The following is a 21,910-nucleotide window of genomic DNA, read 5'->3' on the forward strand; positions in this document are numbered from 1 at the left end:
GCTTAGAAGGCATGCTTGGCTTAAGGAGCAATCTCTGCCTGATCATGTTAAAGCAAAATTGTTGGATGCTCCTTTGCAGCAGGACCATCTGTTTGGCAATAAGGCTGAAGAAGTTCTAAAAAAGATGGAAGATAAAGATAAATCTATGCAAACTGTGAAAGATTTCTTACAAGTACATCCTCCAAGATTTAGTAGGCACTGGCCTACTAAGAACTGGTCCTTTCCAGTTCCTTCCAGAGCCACTCAAGCCAAATGCAGACATTCCAAAAGCACCAGGTTTCAGTCCCAAGGGACTTTCAGAACTAAGCAATGGGGTGCCTCCTCTTCCAAATCTGGAAACAACAAGACACCTCCCTATTTTAAACAGTCTCAGTGACTTTCCTTTAGAATTACCAAGCACTTACCTTTTAGCCACCCCTTTGGGGGAAAAACTGGTACTTCATGCAAAAAACTGGCAACTTATAACCCAGGACAAATGGGTTTTAATATAGTGTCCCTGGGATACAGATTTCATTTCCACACGTTGCCAACTCCAAATGGGTGGCCAGACCTGCCCCCAAATCAGTGGGCAGAGGCTCAGAAACAAGTACTTTCCCTCCTAAACATGGGGGCTATTCAACTGGTACCAGAAGTGGAAAAGGAACAAGGTTTCTACTCCAGACTTTTCCTGGTACCTAGAAAAGACAAATCATGGTGTCCAATTCTGGACCTGTCTACTCTAAACACCGCTCTGGACATTCCAAAATTCAAGATGCTGACTCTTTACCAGTTACTTCTTATGCTAGGCAAAGATGCCTGGTTGGCAACTCTAGATCTAAAAGAGGCTTATCTGCATATCCCAATCAAGGAATCTTGCAGAAGATATCTCTGCTTTAAAGCAGGCTACTTGCATTATCAGGTCTCTGCACTGCCCTTTGGCTTATCTACTGTGCCCAGGGTCTTTACAAAGTGCCTGACTCCAGTAATTGCATTTTGCAGGCAAAGAAATATTCAAATATATCCATACCTGGATGATTGTCTAATTCAGACAAATAAGGACATTCTTCTAAAACATCTGGTGTTTGTAAAAAGGGTTGTAACTTGTCTAGGGTATACCATAAATGAAAATAAATCACAACTAGTACTCTCTCAAAAAATTACATTCCTGGGTGCAAGCTTGAATACAACTGCCCAGATGGCTTTCCTTATGCCAGAAAAGCAAATTCAGTTGATGACTTACTTCAAACAGGTGGCCACAAAAACCTTGCTATCTGCAAGACAAATACTGCAAGCCTTGGGGTTCATGGCCTCCTGCATTCTTCTAATTCCATATGCAAGACTGCATATGAGGAAACTTTAATGGTACTTAAAAAGTTTATGGAGTCAGCATGTCACAGCCTGGAAACAATGATTCCTATCATACCTTGCCTGCAACTAGAGTTCCTATGGTGGGCAGAGGCCTGCCACCAGAAGAAGGGACTGACATTCATACCATCCCCTTCCACCCAACCCTAACTACAGACGCATCAGACTATGCATTGGGGGCTCATCTCGCAGGGAATTGCATTCAGGGCAAATGGAGCCAGAATCAAATGCACCTTCATATCGATCAAAAAGAAATACGAGGTGTACAGAATGCACTGACAGCCTTCGAGGACTACCTTCATCCAGGACAACTAATGGTAAAGACGGACAACACCACAGTTATGTGGTACGTACACAAGCAGGGGGGTACACATTCCTACCCACTCTGCAGACAAGCCAAGGTATTATGGAACACAGCCTTGAGCTATCAAGTACAACTACAAGCTCATTTCCTGCCAGGAAAGCTGAATATTTTGGCAGACAGACTAAGCAGAAATCTCATGGACCCACACAAATGGAAACAGGAACCATGGATTTTCAACATGTTAACACACAAATGGGGGAGCCCAGACATAGATCTCTTTGCCTCACCCCAGAACTACCAGTTGGACAAATTTTGCACAAGAACTCCGCATAAAAAAGCCTGGAAAGTGGATGCTCTGTCCTTCAGCTGGGAAAACCTATCAGTCTATGCCTTTCCCCCTCTGCCGTTGCTCTCCAAAGTTTTACTAAAAATCAAACAGGACAAACGAAAAATGATTTTGCTTGCACCAGACTGGCCTTGCCAACACTGGTACCCACTCCTACACAGTCTGTCACAAATTTCTCCATGGCACTTGCCTCAGACACCTTCCTTACTGTCTCAGCAGAACAACCAAATTCTGCACCCTCAGCTCCAAACATTGAATTTTGCGACTTGGCTAATCACTTAAATTCCCCCTTAGCATCCCTCAGCAAACCTGTGATGGATGTCATTTTGGAAGCGAGAAGGCCTAGTACTAAAATGGAAAAGATTCTGTGCCTGGATTCAATCTCAAGGGATGAGCACAGCAGTGCCCAATTTACCTCAGATTTTGCAATACCTAACTGAGATGCTTCACAAGGGTCTATCTTTTTCTTCCATAAAAATCCATGTCTCAGCCATTTCAGCTCATTACAACACATAACTCCCTCCTCTTCTCTCATCCTCTGCTAAAGCAGTATCTCAGAGGGGCCAAAAACTTAGCCACCCAGGAGAGCTCCAACCCCTGCCTGGGGCCTTAACTTTGTATTGGAGAAACTCACTCTACCTCCTTTTGAGCCAGCTGCTACTGCAGACTTAAAATTTCTTTCCAGGAAAACAGCCTTCCTTTTAGCAATCACTTCAGCTAGAAGGATTTCTGAATTACAGGTCCTTATGGCAGTGGAGCCTTTCATCATCTTTCATGCGGACAGGGTGTCACTCAGGATCAATCCATCCTTCATGCCCAAGGTGGTATCCAGTGTAGCTCTTAATCAGTCCATTCATTTGCCAACTTTCTTTCCCAATCCACAGAACAAGGTGGAGCAGATTCTGCATTCATTTGATGTGCACAGACAACTTAGACTTTACTTCAACAGGACTAAATCTCGAAGAAAATCTGAACAAATGCTGGTAACATTTGCTGCAGGGGCAGAGGGAAAGGCTATTTCAAAGCAAACCATTTCCAAATGGATAAGCCATTGTATTAATTTCTGCTATAAGCACCATGGAAAACCTATTCCACCAGGGGATCAGATCCCATTCCGCCAGGGCTGCATCTACTTCTACAGCCTTTGTCAGAGGTGTTCCTACCAGGGATATTCTAGCAGCTGCTACCTGGAGTTCAGTTCATACTTTTACCAAGCACTACCATTTACCAATTTTCTCTAAATCCAGAGCTGGCTTTGCCACTGCTGTTTTGCAGGGCCTAATACTATATAAATCCATCCTCCCAACCTTAGCTTTGGGAATCTACCCAAATGTAATGACTGCAGTAGTGAAACACGAAGAACATAGTACAGTTGTGTACACTTACCATAAATGTAGGTGTTCGAGTGTATTCACTGTTGCAGTCCTGGTTACCCTCCCTCCAGCCCCCTGTTTTTTCTCTTACTATGCCTCTCCTTTATTTTACTACACTTAAAAGCCTTTTTGGAGTATTTTCTTTTGTTTGGAGGTATATATTTTTGTGTTTTATATTATGTATATATTTTGCTCCCCATTTGGGGGGCACCTGACATCTGGGGCAAAAAAAAACTGATGTAATGTCGTCGGCTGCATGTTTTATACCCCTGACGACCTGACATCATGGAAGAAGGGACAGCAACTAATGCAGGACCCAAGACTTTGTTAATCAGGCCGACTGAGGGCTACCTGCAAGCAGATAACCCAAATGTAATGACTGCAACAGTGAATACATTTGAAAATCTGCATTTATGGTAAGTGTACACAACTGTACTTTCTTTCTCCCTTGCCACCCCACCCAAGTACCTGCACTAACTATTGATAAAATAGTATCCAGGCAATCCTACTTTCCTACATCTACCATCTAAACATCTCCAGATCCCATATCACCTCTTTCTTCTCCCTTACAATGTCCATTACTATCCAATCCAAACACCTACAAGTCTTATCATTTCATGCTACCTTCTTTACTCTCCTTCTGTTCACCAAACACCCCATCAAATCCAACTAAATGACACTTATTCATATCATAGCATTACTAACCCCCGAATCCACCAATTTCCATCCTTTCACTTCAATATTGCCTCAACCCTCTATAGTACAATCTATGTAAGTCACTTTCCCTACAAGTATATACAACCTCTACCAAAATCTCAACCACTTCATAAGTCTACCAAACTATTAACTAAGCTTACAAAAGCTCTCTCATACATTACTTCTCATCTAAAATTAAGTGGAGACATTCACGCCAAACAGGTTTCACTCATGCCAAACAATTATCCACTATCCCCCCAACCCTACTCCCCTGTACTCTAATTCCTTCCTCCCCTAAAGGCTGAAGTCCTGTTACTCAACTTGAATCTCAGGAGCATAGGCAATAAGGTACATGATCTTCATGCCTGCCTATCTCAATATTCCCCAGACATCGCCATACTTACAAAACTTGGCTGAAGCCTAACATCAAGAACAGTGAAATACCCCATCCAGGATATAACATACATAAATGTGATAGGAAAATAAATGTGGAGGTTGTATAGTCATAAGGTACAAACAAAATTTAAAATGAGATCTTATTGAACCACGCACTCCTGACTTTAGTAGTATTGAGCTATTATTTATCAACCTTAATAAACATCTAAATATAATTGCAACTTAAATTCCTCTTGGCAATAACCCAAACATAGTTGAGGATGTTCTTCACTGGATATCTATAACCTTCACACAAGAAACCACCGGAATGGGTGACTTTAACACTGACTGGTACCGTTACAACTCTGATAATCTCACAAATGTCATTAACCTACATGGCTTCACACAAATTATTCAAACAGTAACAAGAATAGACCAAACCACTAACCAGCAATCTTTACTAGACTAGATTTTAACTAACCTTCTCTAGCCTTTCAATCAGGTTGTCTCTCCAGTAGTATGAGTGAGCTTCTCCCTACATACTTACTCAGACACCATCTTACTCCCCCAGAATGCATGGTCTACCGACAAATGTGCAACAGAAAAAACTTCAGTGTTCAAACATTCATTTCAGTCTTACAACTCTGCAAATGGATCCCTCTCAAATCTCTTCCCCTTGATTCTGCTGTACAATTTTTTAATGCAACCTTCCTAGATGTACTCAATAGACTTGCACCCTGCAGAGCTACTAGAGGAAAAACTAGCTATACACCTTGGGTATCAAAAGTCTACTCGATCAAAGAGACAAAGCCTGGACATATTCAGTCTAAAACAAATCTCAATTGCAATTCACCAAATCAGACAATAATGCAGGAGATTCTTTCTATTCTAACTTCATCGCTGAAAAATGGTATGATATCCCCCAAACTATCATAAGTACTACTGACCCAACTCACTTTAAAATATTCAGGGATTTCCTCTGTAATAACTGACGTTGCCCATGTACTGACCTGGGCTAAATTCTATCCCATTTGCTACCATCTCATACACCTACTTTTCCAACCTTTTCAACCTTCATGTGTCCAGCACTCATATACTACTATCCTCCCTCTCTCCTCCCCTCCTTTGCACTATCAGTTTAACCATCAACTTCTCTCCCCTTAATCTCTTCCTGGTAGCACATATCATCACACACTTTCCTCTCAGCCAAATACTTTCATCCTCAAATTCCTTCTCCCCCCCCTTAAAACTCTTGCCCTTTTCTCTACCATTCTCACTTTATTCCACCTTACTTCCCTACTTCTCACAACTCTCTTTTATCTCGCATCTATATTTACACCACTTCACCAACTAATTAATACATTTAGACCACTCTTTTATCTGTTCTCCACCTCAATTCTCCTCAGATGTATAACAATTCTGCTTATACACTAATATGACTTTATTTTTATGGATCGTATAAACTATGTCAATTTATTGTATGTTTTTATCAATGTAAGCTTCCACAATGTTTGTAAGCTGTGAAACCCGTGTAATTTGTGAATTGTCTTTGGAGCTTTTCTCCAAGGGCCTAGCTGAAAATGGCCTTTTGCCCAGTCAGACTATCCCGGTAAACAGATGTTAAATAAATAAATTTGCACTCATGATAGTTAAGGATGATTCAGAGACATGCAGTTTAGCAAATAAGAAATTATTTCCTCATTGTAGTTAAATGCCTCTGAATTGCAAATTGCTGCATCATGTAAACGGACCCTGTATACCACAACTCTTACCACCAGCACTGGGGTTCATTCTGAATTCATGGGTATGTGTTCAGTATGAGTGGGATTTATAGCAGAGCATAAAAGGTCATTATCATCCCTAAAGAAAAAACACATTCAAACTGCAAGCATCCATGTCAAGGTATTACTGATTAGGGAAAACAATAAATGTCTGAAAACAAATGCCCTTTAGAACATCGACACAACAGAAGTAATGTTGGAAGATGAAATGGTGGGCATCTGCATCACAATTTGGGTGTACACTGGCACACAGGCTGCAGAAAAAAAACAACAGCTGCTGCAAGTACTGCATACTGTACTATTTTAATAAACAGGGGGGAGAGAATGTAGTGGTAAATACAGTGGTAGGTGGTATTTAAATGTATTGATTATTTCTATTGACATTTTGGTGTGGGGTTAGAAGACGAACAGCAGAAAAGAATAGCAGGTTGGTATAAGTGAAACCCCTAAGCTTTCATAGGTGCAATGGGCATGGTTGAATGAGTCAGCCACTGTGATTGAGATAATGGGAGCTGTTACCTTAATACCGGGTAGGGGGACCCCAAGGTCGGGTGGCTTTTGCTTTTGACTAAGCATCCGAAAACAAGTCTTCGATGTCTGACGTCTTTCACTGTTACCTACTACCTGACATTTATTTATTTTACATTTGTTGACCGGGATTGTCTGACTGAGCTGAAGAACCATTTTTCAGTGGAGGCCCGGGGAGAAAAGCTCCAACATATTATACAATTTTCATTATAAATTAGCATTAAACAGCAATGTTACAGGATTATTACAAAGGATTAAGTAGCAATACAATGTTATACAGTGTCAGTAATCAGGAGTATAACAAAACTATTTCAAGATGTATAAAAAGAAATATGTCATTAAGATGAATATGGTTTTGGGGGTATGTGGTTACAAAAACCCAGTTTTATCATAATGTAGTTGCATGAAGGCAAGACAATTACAACAGAATGTTTCTCTGAGGCGATTTGCTTAATAGATTTTAGAAGACAGTAGAAAGAGTAGTCAAGGAAGATTAGAGAGAGCTAGTGAGAAGAGTGAGTTAAGGGCAGAAAGTAGATTAAGGTATGAGAAGTAGGGGATGTTTAAGGAGGGACAGTGCAGTGGCAGGACCAGTGACTTTTAAAGTGCTCTTTGGTGGCTGTCTTAAATTGTTTAGGATGTGTAAGGGTCCTGATTTCTAGTGGGAGTCTATTCCAGGCAATAGTGGGGTGGTAGCTGTACATGTTGCATCCAAATTTAGACTTGGGTTTGAAGATTTGTAGCAGGTCTTGATTAGAGCTTCGGAGAGGTCTGGAGGGAGAATAATGGGAGATGAGAGGGGATAGTGCCGGGCAGTAGAAAGGCTGGTATAGGATAGAATGGATGATCTAGAGCTGAGAGAGAAGAAGCTGGTGGGGTAATTCAAGCCAGTTTAGGTGTTTTAGAGAGAGACAGTGATGGGATTTGTAGGTTTGTTGGGCAGCAAATCTAGCTACCTTGTTGTAGGTAGATTCGAGTTTGGTCAGGAGTGCCGAGTTAAGATTTGTGGGAATTTGAGGACTGTACATTAGACTGGGTAGAAGGTAGGTAAGAACGAGAGTAATCTTGGCTTCAGAGGTAAGGAATTTCTTGTTACGGTAAAGCAGCCCTAGCTTTGAATGAGTCTTTTTGATACAGCTATTAACATGCAAGTCAAATTTAAGCTGATCGTTGATGGTTACGCCTAAGAGCTTAGTGCTGGATTCTACCTGAATGGGAGTGTTAAGTGACTGTGTGGAGAAGGAGAGTTTAATATTTATGAGACTTTTTAGGTAGGAAGAGTAACAGCTTTCCTTTTTTAGGGTTAAGGATGAACTGGTTGTTGGAGAGCCATGTTTCAACTGAGTATAAAGATGCCTGAGCAGCTGAGAAGAGCTTAGAAGGAGAGTTGGCTGTGGTGATGCCTGTAGAGTCATCTGTGTATTGCACTAAAGATGACTGAGGACAGGAGGTATAGAGCTGATTAGTAAAGATATTAAAAAGTAAAGGCCCTAGGATAAACCCTTGAGGTACACCCATTTTTACAGGGAGAGGAGGGAAGAGTGCAGAGTGCCATCTCACTGATTGAGATCTATCAGTGAGGTAGCTGGAGAACCATGCAACAGTATCAGAGCAGAAGTTAAGGTTATGCAGTTTGTGCAGCAGAAGAGAGTGTAAGACAGTGTCAAAAGCTTTTGAGAGGTCTAAGAACAGGCAAGAAATAAGTTTATAGTCATCCATGGCTACAGAGACAGTGTTGAGGAAGGATAATAGAGCTGTAGTGGTGCTATGTTTAGGTCTGAAACCGTGTTGACTGGGTGTAAGCAGATTTTCCTGTATTATACACTGCATAACTTGTTTATGAATACATTTTTGTAGTACTTTAGAGAGAGGGGAGAGGATAGTGATAGGTCTAAAGTTGGAGATATCAGAGGAGTTACCTCCTTTGTGTATAGCTAGAGTGTAGCATTGTTTCCAGATGGAAGGGACTTTAGATTTAGAGATAGAGCGATTAATTAGGATAGATACAGGGAGGGCAAGAGAGTCAGCTGCTAGTAGAAGAAAAGTAGAAGGAATATTGTTAGCTGATGCTGAGCATGGTTTTAGTTTAGAGAGTAGAGTTTTGATGTAGCTAGTAGGTACAGGTTTGAGGGAGAAGGTATTTGAGGAGATAGTATTAGGAGTAGGTTCAGAAAAGTTGGAGATGTTAGTAGTAGAGGAGTTTGGGTTAGGGCTCAGTAGCTTAGATATTGAATCGATAAAATAGGTATTGAAGATAGTGGCAGTTTCTTCAGATGTCTTGTCTGGCCATGGATTGGGGGAGCTAAGATTACCAGGATTAATATTTGGTTAATAGAGTTCCAGAATTTTTTAGGATTAGATTTTAGGGCTGTGGGAGGTTTGTTATAGAAGTTCTTTTTATCTTTGTTTATGTGTTCTTTTTTTGTCAGATTTCTGAGTTCTTTATATTTTTGCAAGTCTGCAGGGAGCTTAGTTTGTGACCATTTTTTTCCATAATTTGTCTCTAGTTATCATAAGGGTATGAGTGACTTTTGAAAGCCAGGGAGATATGATGGACTTAATTCAGACTTTGCGAAAGGGAGCAAGTGAGTCTAAAATGCTAAGGAAGGTGGAGTTGAAAGCTAGGACTGTTTCTTCTAGTGGGAGTTTGATAACAAATTTCCAGTTGACTTTAGAGAGGAGGGCATTAAAGGTTTCTGGATGGAAGTTAGAGAATTTGCAACAAGTGTCAAATCTAGGAGGTTTTGAGAAGTGGGGAGTGAACCTAAGCACTTTTATAGGTGAGTGATCGCTCAGGGTGTTTGGTAGGGTTTCAGGGTTATGATATTTGGAAGGATTAAATACAAGTACCCACTCAATAAGAGTACTAGATGTGTGAGAGTTGTTTGTATGAGTAGGTTGGGAGATTAGCTCTGTGAAGCCATATAAATTAATACGAGTATTAGAGTTTGGATTACTGAGAGTTAACCAGTTAATGTTGACATCCTCAAGGAAGATAGTTTCATTGGGGATGTGTTGAGAAAAGTATGAAAGAATATTTTCGAGCAGAGGAATGTTGTCTCCTATAGGAATATAGATGGCTGCTACTGTGATAGTGGTGTGGTCATTGATTTTAAGGTTAGCTGTAAGTAGTTCAGGAGGAGAAAAGGATGGGATATATTTCGAAATACTTGTAATGGTGATGTGGTTGGAGTAGAGGATGGCTATGTCCCCCCCTTTTTGTTTTGGCGATCTATGCTGAGTATATTACAACCAGGGGTAGAACGTCTTTATCAGAGGTTTGGGGTTTTAACCAAATCTTTGTTAGGGTGATGACATAAGGAGGGGAGAATATAAAAGCTAGGGAAAAAAACAAAAACAACAGAGGGTACTATACATGCATCACTCATGATATCAGGGTTAGATGTCTTCCCTGTAGCTATTTACAAATATATGGCAGATGACAGTGTTGTTATTGATGACTAGATATGTAAAAATAACATCTGTGGAGGTTACATGGGAGGAATGTGTCCAGCTTTTCCAGCCATGAAAGTTCCAACATTCCATGACCATGATCTTTTATTCCTTTACAGAATAAACATGCCTGGTTATATGGACTAAACCTTTAGCAACAGATTAGACACCCTGGCATGATATATTCATATCCAGATTCATATCCCAGTGTGTCTTCCACCTCCGAAACAAATTTTCTGTACATGTCAAACACAAGTGACATCCTTGTCACCCCTGCCCCCAATCTATCATATGTTGCCTTCCTTGAAGGTGGAGGGTAAGTTTGAATGTGGTTGACTATCTAATCTTGTAAGGGACTGCAGACTGACTGCTTAGAACTAACATTTGAGGATATAATTAGATGAAGCTGCAGTGACCTTGCTTCCTAAGCCTAATAAGGATAGGTGATGTCTCTGGAGCTCTGAGATGATTGTTCTGCTGATATAAAATATAGACTATGGCCCTTTCATGGGCTGAAACCCCTTATGACAAGTTCAACACATTATTTACAGGTGGGCTGCATGAGAAGGTGCAATGGTGACAGTGTGGTTAGAATACTATTGCAGGCAGTGTGTGTACTGGGAACAGTAACACAGCTAGCGTGGGGTGAGAGTTGCAAGTGCCCCAGGTGGAAAGTGTTAGGGGTGCAATCAGCTGATCCCAATCTCTCTTTAATGCAATACTGTCTTCTAAAAGCCGGTATTGCATTTGCGGTCAAACCTGAGTGCTGTAGCACTCTATGTGTAGTCTAAACTTTTTTTTAACTAAAATCTGAGCACTGTAGCAACTGTTTACTACATTTGTAGCAAGCAGGTTGCTACATTTTAAAAAGAAGAAATGTTTTGAGTGCAGTAGGGCTCCGTACAGGCAGGATATAAACTGTAGCAACTCTTTGCTACATTTATAGTAAGCAGTTTGCTACAGTTTAAAAAGATTTAAAAAAAGTTTAAAATAAGACATTTTTTAAACAAAGTAAGTTGAAGGATGGTTGGGTGCAGGGTACAGAAATGTGACCTCAATGGCCGGGGCAAGAGGGAGGAGGGCATGTCATGCATGTGGCTATCTTGGTGGTGTGGCAATAGAAGGAATGTGCATTTTTTTTTTAACTTTAATCAAATAGCTGGGGAGTGGGGTGAAGATCTAACTGTAGTATGCTGATCATTGTAAGTGGGTTATTACAGTGAAGTATCACATGGAAAGCTGAGAGGTTGGGACACTGGTTCATAGTAATAGCCCAGGGCACTAGTTGAACCAATTATGCTTCTGGTTGGGAACATGGTTTGGGGTGGTGTAAGAGCTTTCCCCCTGGACTTTGTCATCACCTTTGACTTCTTATCCAAAAGATAATCAATATGAACTTTGCATGAGTATAGCATAGACTTATGTTTCAGGAGCTGAGTGAATGCAATGCTTATCATTCAGTTACAGAAATCCTCATTAACTGCTCAGCTCCAAGGAGCAGAGGTATAAAGCCCTAATTATGGTAGAGTGAGAGTACTATATAATATGTTAAAGAAACAAAATTGTGAAATACCATATAGTATCAGGAACAGTGCGATGAAAACAATATAATGAAGACAATTAATAGTAAAAAGCTGCCTAATAATGAGTATTAGGATGTGTTATGGTTAACATTACTGCCTCATAGCACCTGGGTCCCCCGTTTGATTCTTGGCTGGGCATCTTCAGTGTAAACATTGTATTGTATGTTCTTCCTGTGTATGCATGAGCTTTCCTGTGTTTGTACTTTCCTACCACATTCCAAAGGGATGCTGGTATGTGGACTGATAATAATAAATTGCCCTTAGGTTAGTGTGTCTATGTTAATGTGTGTGTGTGTGCGCGCACGCGTGTGCGTGTTTGTGCATATGCTCTGTAGTTACTATTATTGTGTGTCATTGTTTCCTGTCTTGTATTCATTCATTGTTTGAATAGGATCTGGCCCTCTAATAATAATGCAATAGATAAAACAGGGATGCATAAATGATGCAGTGAGTCAAAAATGACCTCAAACATTTGTTATATGAGAAAATTTAACCAAAACATATCATTAACTAAGGGAATAATAAATTAATTTCCTTTTTAGAACTTTGTCTTCCAAGGTTATTTTGGGAGATGATGTTAAGAGATAAAAGTAGCAGATGGAGAATTGTAAACTAGAAAGCTAAACCAAGAAAATGAAAGATAATAAAGTCAGCTTGATATTTAAAAACATTAAGCATGTAATCTGCACATAACCCAGAATCAAGTGATGGAACAAGTTCAGAAAATTATATATTCAGTATGCTTCTTTTATTGTCTGGAGACACTAACTGGACAGAGTGTTTTTCATTGAAGACTTGGATAGAATGCTTCAAAGTTACAGTAAAGGGAAAAAAATTGCAATTTATTGGAAAAGGAATAAAAGTACAGTTCTTAAATATTGTGCACAGTAAGGCACAGATCTATTGCATGCAATAGTTCTATACAGGCCAGTAATTTATATATGTAAACATGATGCAAATGGAATCTGTGATAGTTAATTGAAAAGAGGTTAATTGAAAGTCACCCAGGAAACAACAATTTTGACGTGGTTTTCAAATTAAAGCCAATTTTTTTGTGTGGTAGTCCATCCAATATCCTCCATGCAGGGTACTCTATTTCACACTCTTGTGGATTTAATATAGTCATTTCAAAAGTTATTGCACCCTCTGACCTCTGAAAGGTTACTGCAAATTAGGACAAGGCCAAAGCCCCATTCACTGTGAAGTCCATTTGAGGAATATATAATTTACTTTGTGCTAAATTATTATACAAATGTCTATCGTGCAACAGTACAGTTACCAGGTGTATGTTCCACGTGTGTTTTATTCATTGACAATTCACAGTATTTACACAAAGAATAAGAAGCACTTTAAAATGAGGAGAGTGAGGCAGCATTTAGAATGTAAATAATTTGTGATGATGAGTTAAGACAAAAATGAGATGGCAAGATTCTTTGCTTGCACGATTTTTTGGCATCACATTAGAAAACTAGGTATAGCACAATAAAGCACTGCACTACAATCCATGCTTATCACACAAAGCTCTTTACTGCCTATACAAAGTACAGTTCCAGTTTCCGGCATAATATAAACTCCCCTCAACATGGTCTAATTAGATGAGCAGGTCATTATGCTCGAGCATTAAGAGGAGATGGGGTGAGGGATATTAATATCTTACAAATTAGGAGAGAAGGCTGGATGTTTCGGAGCCTGATGGACAGAGAGTTGTGCTCTGTCATGAAATGAGAATGAAGTAAATTTACCTGAAAAGGGGTTGCATGGCTGCCTTCGGAGACCTTTGATTTGCAAAGAGAGCTAGGAGTTAACATTTTTAATGAATTGTTATAGCAGATTTATAGCACTTTTAGTACTGTCAGCTTCTTTCAGGTTTTGTGCTTGAATATTTTATAGCGGCAAACATTTGGCATTTGGTATGGAAAAGCAACATAAGCCCAAAGGGCTCAAGCTGTGTTTAAGTCCAGGATTATGTGCTTCCCACGTGCTCATCAGTGTTCATGCTTGAATAAATAGCAGCTGAACAGATCACCATAATGATAATTATCTATAGGGTGCCACAAATTAAAGAATTAGACATCTTGTCACTTAAAGTTCAAAGTGTTTTTATAGTTCATTTGCTGAAAAATATCTTAACAGTTTCATTCAATTTACTGTTCATCTTATTTGCCATGTTATCTTAACAGATCAACATTTGAACCTACGCTTTCTAGTGATACTGAATTGACAGCAATTTAAGTGAGGTAATTCGTTCCTTTAGCTGTAGTTTACTTTCTCAAATGGAATCTACTGCCTTTTTGGGAAAAACTGTCCTGATCTTTTGTGCTTCACACTTGGAATTGGTTCCATGGCAAATGATGTGGAACGAAGCTTGTGTCAGAAGTTAATTATATTTTTCTCAGGTTTGTATCTTGACCCCCAGGCCATAATACATTTAATTGTTCTATTAAAATGTCAGTCAAGAAGACGTTATACCATCTGGTCTTTCTTATAGTAAGCAGGCATTGTAACCAGACTGCAGTAATCACTTACAGTGATAGCACACTTTACCAGAACTGCTTAAAAACTGAATCAGACTCATTGTGATCAAGACAGGACAGATTGGAGAGTGTAGATTTCCCTATTTTAGGTTATTAAAAGGACAATTTTCCTGAATAAATCTCTCAGACACAGCTATTCTTCGGGGTTGTGCTGAAACTTCATCCTTTTGAGTTTCTCATACACAGGATATTACAATTTCCTAGAGTGAAAATTTTTGGCACCAGTACTTCTGAGTCTAAGAGTTGGTGTCATGGAAAATGTAATATGTTCTGTGATTTTTGTTTTGGACAACCTTGATTCAGTGAGGTGCCATCAATTGCATCCTGGGATTCTAGTTGTTTAATCTACATAAAATAATCCCAATGTGTGATGAAAAAAGGACTTTCTTACAGCAATGGATGTGTTATGATCAAAGCACAGGCCCAGATCCCTAACTACAGTACCAGTTTTGTTCAAAGTCTGACTAATATTGTGCCTTCGGCAATCAAGAGTCCTCCTCATATGGATCCAAAACCATACAAGTCATACTACATCATGAAAGTAATGCCTCTTCCTTTCTTTAGTTTTCAAACGAAGTAATTTGACACATGCCATTCCAACCCTGTTTTTACGGTGTACACGTAAATGATTCAATTAATTCCTTCAGGTCACTGTTGGATTCATTTAATTTGAAATGAAAAGTAATCCCAGAAAGAGACAAATCTTTCACTGACCAAGAATAACTGCATTAATCTGAACCACTTCTATGCATATGTTTTTAATTAATAACTGTGATACATTAATTGAATATTTGTGATCCACATTTAAGGAAGAAAATGCCATTTTTCATTGTAGATTTACTTTACTGAGCTGTTCAAGTTAGAGGCTTGCCACTGTCCACAGTTCTCTGTTCTCTGTGAACAGACTTTATTTCTTACCCACATTGCTGAATGATGAACATTCAGTCAATTCATGAAGTAGCTTCTAGTAATGAGCATTGGTCCCATCTGCGTATTCTGCAGTGTTCGCCTGCATTTATTTGGATAAGAGCTGATCTAATTCACACTCCTTTCAGTCATGAGTTAAGATATTCGGACCACTGTTCCACTTTTAAAATAATACTATAGTCTACTAATTTTTTAACAGACCATTGTCCTTGACAAGCCTTCCCCTTTGCTTTCAGTAGTTTTACTTCAGGCAGGACTCTAAATGGCTGAAACAGTGTAGGTAGAGTTAAGTAAGACTGTCATTGTAAGGAAATCACTGAACACCTGGCTGCAAGGGCTTGGATTTGGAGACAAAGCTACCTAGGTAAAACCTGTATGAGCAGCAGAAGATAAATGGTCAAATTCTTAGGAACTCAACCAGCCTTCATCATCATAAACGGGCACTGCTCTAAACCTCGCATTGTGTAATTCCTTAACAGGGAGAAATGAATCACATTATTTATGAGATGTGCCTTACTACTAACACTGGCTTGCTAGCAAGTATATATACTTGGGGAACAAGGCTGGTAGGTAGATCTAATATGGGTCAGTTGTCCTTGATGTACAGGGACATAATTGAATTTGGTACACAATAATATCTACCTCCCAAGAAAAAATGCTCGTATAAAAGAAAAGGGAGAAGATTAGTGTGAAATCAGAATGGCAGTCACTATATATTTGATATTCTTTATTATAGTAAGAACATGTGTCCTGTGACTGCCCACCTCTTCCGACTTACAAGTAGTACTAACTTAAGGGAGAAGACTAGTGTGAAATCAGAATGGCAGTCGCTACATATTTGATATTCTTTATTATAGTAAGAACATGTGTCCTGTGACTGCGCACCTCTTCCGACTTACAGGTAGTACTAACTTAAGGGAGAAGACTAGTGTGAAATCAGAATGGCAGTCACTACATATTTCATATTCTTTATTATGCTAAGAACATGTGTCCTGTGACTGCCCACCTTTTCCGACTTACAGGTAGTACTAACTTAAGTGCTTTAGGTTCATTGGCAATTACTAGGCGATTGATCTGTGGGGATCTTAAGAAGCCTGACCTTACAGTCCCATGGTAGTTTTTAGCCATTATATTTTGCATAAAATAACCCAAAGATGGACCACATATGGATATGTTGGGACATTTTGCATGTTTGCCCTATCCATGAGGGACAAGGGTCTAATCCAGGGATGAGTTTGTGGTTAACCATTCATTCATCCAAATTACATTTGAATAGAGTAAGAGAAGCAGTCCGCTTTATGTGAAGTTGGAGATGATTTCGTAGAAGTGGGAAATCTGTCATACACACTTATCCGGCCAACACATTCTATTTATTTTGCAGAAGATATTGAGATCCCTTGAGTGAATGTTTGATACGATTGGACATGGGAGTGTATATTACATCTGACAGAACAGGGTCCGTTGAAGCTCTATATACAAGCAGAGGTCGCCTGTAAGCAGCCTGTATAATATTGAGAAGAGGCCTTTGATATGGTCTGCATAGTTTTTGTTATTTAGGCCCTTCATTTTTTTAATGAGAAAGCAGTGTGGTCATTCCATTTGAGACAAATGTTTGGACTGGTACAAACTGAAAGGGCCCTTATAGTTAGTGATGGGTCTTATGAATGCCAAATACTGTGGACTGCTTACATCCATGCATCTGAACACAATACCTTTAGATATAAGCTGTGCAATGAAAAATGACTTTCTTACAACACTGGATGCACGGTGATATCAGAGCAGTTCATTGTCAATATAGTTTCCTAGTTTGCTGACTACAAGATCAGTTTGTCCAAATTGTCACTGACATTGCCCTTCTGTATTGCAGATGGTGGTAGGGAGCCAAATAGCGCAATATTACAGGGTAGGTATTCTGTGCACCATGTAGTAACGATAGGTATGCACTTGGAAAACCTACCTAGGCACATCATGCATTTGTGTTCCACCTGTACACCATGAACCTCAGCAATATTAAAAAATAACAAGGAGCTATTCCCTCTAATGGTGCCCCAATCCCTATGTGCCTTCTTACAGAAAACGTTACAGACATGCAAATCTCCTTTTATGTAAATTGTCATTGGTCATATTTGTGTAGTTTCATGCTTTCTTCATATTTGCTATGTTCCTACCAGCAAATTCAGACTAATTTGATGTAGTTGTGCCACGTTACTATATACTCAACAATGGGGCATTCTGCATAGCATGCCTGAATTTTCAGGTGCCATCTGCCAGCTTTTACTTCTGTTCTGGATAGAATTATTTATTTATTTTTTGTTGTTGTTCTTTATTTAGCTGTGACAGCATCATAATTGTTGACAGGATACCAGAAAATACCAGTCAAGTGAATTAAAAGCAGATTTTGTTACTGTTCTTAGTTTGTGGATGCAATACTTGACTGGAGTTTCATGCCATAAAAGATTCAAAAGCTTTAACTGGTATCTTTAGGCAGTACAGGCACAAACAAAAGTTTGAACATAGAAAACATTGCAGAAACAGGAAGCACGGAGGGTGAGCAGTGGCCTAAGATGGTTAGTTGCAAGTCCATAAAGCTGACTATCTGTTCAGTATAGAACAACAGTTGTGCATAACATTGGGATATATAAGGTACTTGCTGCAGTAGAGAAGGAGCGGACATTTCTTTGTCACTGAATTATTTAGATAGTCTAGTGATTTAATATTAAGTGCAGGGATGAGATTTAGTTTTGTTAAAGAACCTCTCACCATTTAGCCCTTAAGAACATTGTTCTTTTGAGTAAGGTTGACAGATCTCTTGTGATTCTATATAGCTTTCATACCACTTGCATTTCAAACTTTTGTCCTGCCTTTTTGATTGGATGTATTTATGTTGTGTACTTAATGCAGTGTTCCTGGACATTGTTTTCTGCAGGCTGTATACTCATTCTGAAGTTGCAATGTGTTTTTAATGTGAAATCTTGCATACAAATATAGGTCTGTAACAGGACCCAGGTTTGGTTCCTCTCATGAGCAATATTATTATTTTATTATTTCAATGTTGCTAAAACTTCTTGATCACAAAAGGACCTGCTAGGTTCTCATATCATCATGTGTAGGACACAAGTTTCTCCTCCCCCTCCTCCGGAATTTTTCCCTGTGATGATGATTAAGTTGGCTGCTTTGATAAACTCAATCTAGGGAATTGAAGAGACCAGAAAATACAGGGCCTGTAGTTTTTACCTGTTAATTTAGTTACTACCGCTGAGATTAAAAGCCTTTTTTTTCTGATTTGCCTGCTTCCACAAGAAAGATAACTTAGTCATGATTGTCCATTTTCTGCAGATTCTGTAGTCTGGTCCCTCTGAAATGAACACCACGTTCTTTACATTGCAGAAAGTTTATTGGCTACCAAATTCAACTCAAACTGCTATTTTCTTTTCAACTCTGACACAATCCCCTTTGTTAACAGGTTCTGCCCTCTTCTGATCTCCTTGTGATCTAAAAACTAATGGAAAGGAATGCCTTGATATACAGACTACATTTCCATGTTGCTGGTACAGGAAAAGTGCTTTAAGAAAGTAGCCCCAACTAATCTGAAAAAATTTACCTGCAAATATGAATAAGTCCAAAATCTGAAGTATACCGCCAAATGCCATTACTTTGGAAATGATTATTATTAAATCACTAGCAACAGAAACTTCTAGGCTTTCACACTTCAGTATTATTGTTCTGTCATTTAGCCAGTTGTGTCTCTGTGTGATCTCAAATGCTTTAACTTTAACATTTGTTCTAAAAGAATACAGGGCATAAGTAAAATGTCCTATGCAGACCGCCTCAAGGCCCTATCCCTGTATTCTGTCTCCTACAGGCTTTTGAGGGGAGATCTTTGTCTGGCATACAGGGCATTACCAGATCCCACTCTGATGGACCTCCTGCATATCCACAAAACAAACAGCACCAGAATTACTCATTCTAAAGACTTAAACCTTGCCTGTGATATAAATAGGTCCTGCTGGAGACATAGGTCTGTATCCCAGAGTCTACCCTGTCTCTGGAACGGGCTCCCCATCCATGTGAAGCAGAGTTCCTCCCTAACCCAATTCAAGTGCAACTTGGGAAATTGGATGGGAAACTGGAAATTCACCCCTGGTTTAGCAGCTAGGACTCTAATGGACACAGGTAACTTGTAAATGGTTCTTCACCCAAACCCCTGCTTACACTTATCAAGAGTATTAGAATTTGTCAGATTTGGAATGCATGGCTAGGCTTAAAAAGGCCCTTGTGTTCATTAGCCTAGTAAAAACCTATGAACATCTGACATGTCTGCCAACCTATTCATATTCATTACTTTGACATACCTATTTTATTCTCTGATGCCCCCTTCTTCTTTTACTTTTAGTCTTTTCCGGCATAAGTGTCTTTGCATTATGTTGTCAAAGTATTTCTTTGAGTGTTATGAACAGTCTGGATATACTCCCTTGGTACTGTTGGATTTGAACTTCTTACAGTCCGCGTAATTCTCAAAATCTTTACCCAGTATTGTAGTTCAGATGCGTTGCTACTCGTGCAACAGCATGACGTACAGTCCATCTGTCAAAGCTATGCATTATTACAAATCACAGCTTTGGCTTTATATACCTTTGCTGACAATGAGATGCCTTTGTGCTGTAAAAATCTTATTCTGATTTACCGTACGTTTCCTTCCAAAAAGGATGTTTTTAATTTTATGACTGCTGTCACCATCTGCAGAAATTTTAGAGCAGAGGAAATAATTTGTCACTGCCTCCAGTTTTTCTCCATCTGTTTGCAAGGAACTGTTAGAAAGATATGACACGGTACTTTTATGTTATCAGCAAACTGGCTTTGCCTTTCTACTTTCACCTTCAACAGCAGGGTCTTCGACTCTTCCGTACATTCAGCTATAAGAGTAGTATCTCAAGGAGTGCAAATATTTTGGATCTGGTCCTCACTAATGTGAGAGAATGCTGCAAATTTCCAAGTTGAATGTCATCTCTGGAAAAGTCAAACCACAAAACCATCTCCACTGTAGTAAAAATAAAACCCAGAACCCCAGCTAACCCTGGAATATTTAGGAATTACTGTAAGGCTAACTTCTTACTAGTAAGTTATAACCTGGCAACATTTCAAGCCTCCTCCAAACCCTAGGAACACTGCTGCTTCTACAGAACTGGTCACAAAAACCCTATAGAAGTATGCTAATAGCTACATAGAGGAAGCTGTATCTATGTCTCTATATCACGTTGTCGAACTCTTAAAAGTTTGAACGTCATATGGTCGACACCATATGATTGAACTTTTAAAAGTTTGAACATTTCAGTGGAGATCTCCGTACAGTGCGGAATGAGATTTCCCTTTTCTGCACTGTAGTGCGATCTTGGAGTTGGTATATTTAAAGAGCACGGGGAGGGGGGGGGTTGGTTTATTTTTTTTATTACATTTTCAAACTTTTAAAAGTTCTATCATATGGTGTCGCCCATATGACGTTCGAACTTTTAAAATGTTTTTCGAAGAGTTGGGGATGCATGTAGACAGTAGTGTAGCCTTTAACCATCACATGTCTATGGTAGTAAGGAAATCATTCTATGTTGTGCAACTTATAAATAAATGTTTGGCATCTAGGTCCAAGGAGGTCATTGTTCCACTGTATTTGGAATTCATCAGACGCATAATTGACTTCAGTACCCTCTTTGATATGTACCTAACCAGGCACTTTCCAACAACTGGAATGTCCACAGTAAAAGAATACAGGGTATAAGTAAAATGTCCTATGCAGACCACTTCAAGGCCCTATCCCTGTATTCTGTCTCCTACAGGCTGTTGAGAGCAGATCTATGCCATTGCATATAAGGCATTGTCAGACTTCACTCTGATGGACCTCCTGCATATCCACAAAACAAACAGCAGTAGAATTACCCACTCTAAAGACTTAAACCTTGCCTGTGATATAAATAGGACCTACTGGAGAGATAGGTATGTATCCCAGAGATTACCCCATCTATGGAACAGGCTGGGTCTATATTAAATTACTTAAAGTTGAATTCGCCGAACAGTATTTCCATCAAAAATACTGTTCAGTGAATTCTGAATATTGCGATTGCAGTGCAGTGAAGATCAGAAAATTTGCCCTTTCCTCATTGTAATGTGATCTCAGAGTTGGTATATATAATTAGTAGGGGGTGTGGGGGACGCAGGCCCCCACAAGAGGAAATTCGTTGAACGGTATTTTTGATGGAAATATCATTCGGTGAATTCAACTTTCGATAATTTAATATAGACCCGAACAGACTCCCCATCCATGTGAAGCAGAGTTCCTCCCTAATCCAATTCAAGTGTAACTTAGACAGTTGGGATGGGGAACAGGAAGGTCATCCCTGGTTGGGATGGGGGACAGGAAGGTCATCCCTGATTTGGCATCAATGTCTCTAATAGACACAGGTAGCCTGAAAATTGTTCATCTCCTAGATCCATACTTGTAAATGTTTCATCTCTCAATCGCCTGCTTACACTTATCAAGGGTAGCAGAACTTGTCAGAAATTTAGGATGCATGGCTTGCCTTAAAAAGGGCCCAGTGGTGGTTAGCCTAGTACTCAGCTATGAGCCTATATGTCTGAGATTGTCAATATTACCCCCCAGCAATTTTGATTTGTATA

The sequence above is a fragment of the Protopterus annectens genome, chromosome 8.part0 (genome assembly GCF_019279795.1).
Source record: "Protopterus annectens isolate FY-2018-M chromosome 8.part0, PAN1.0, whole genome shotgun sequence".
NCBI lineage: Eukaryota > Metazoa > Chordata > Ceratodontiformes > Protopteridae > Protopterus > Protopterus annectens.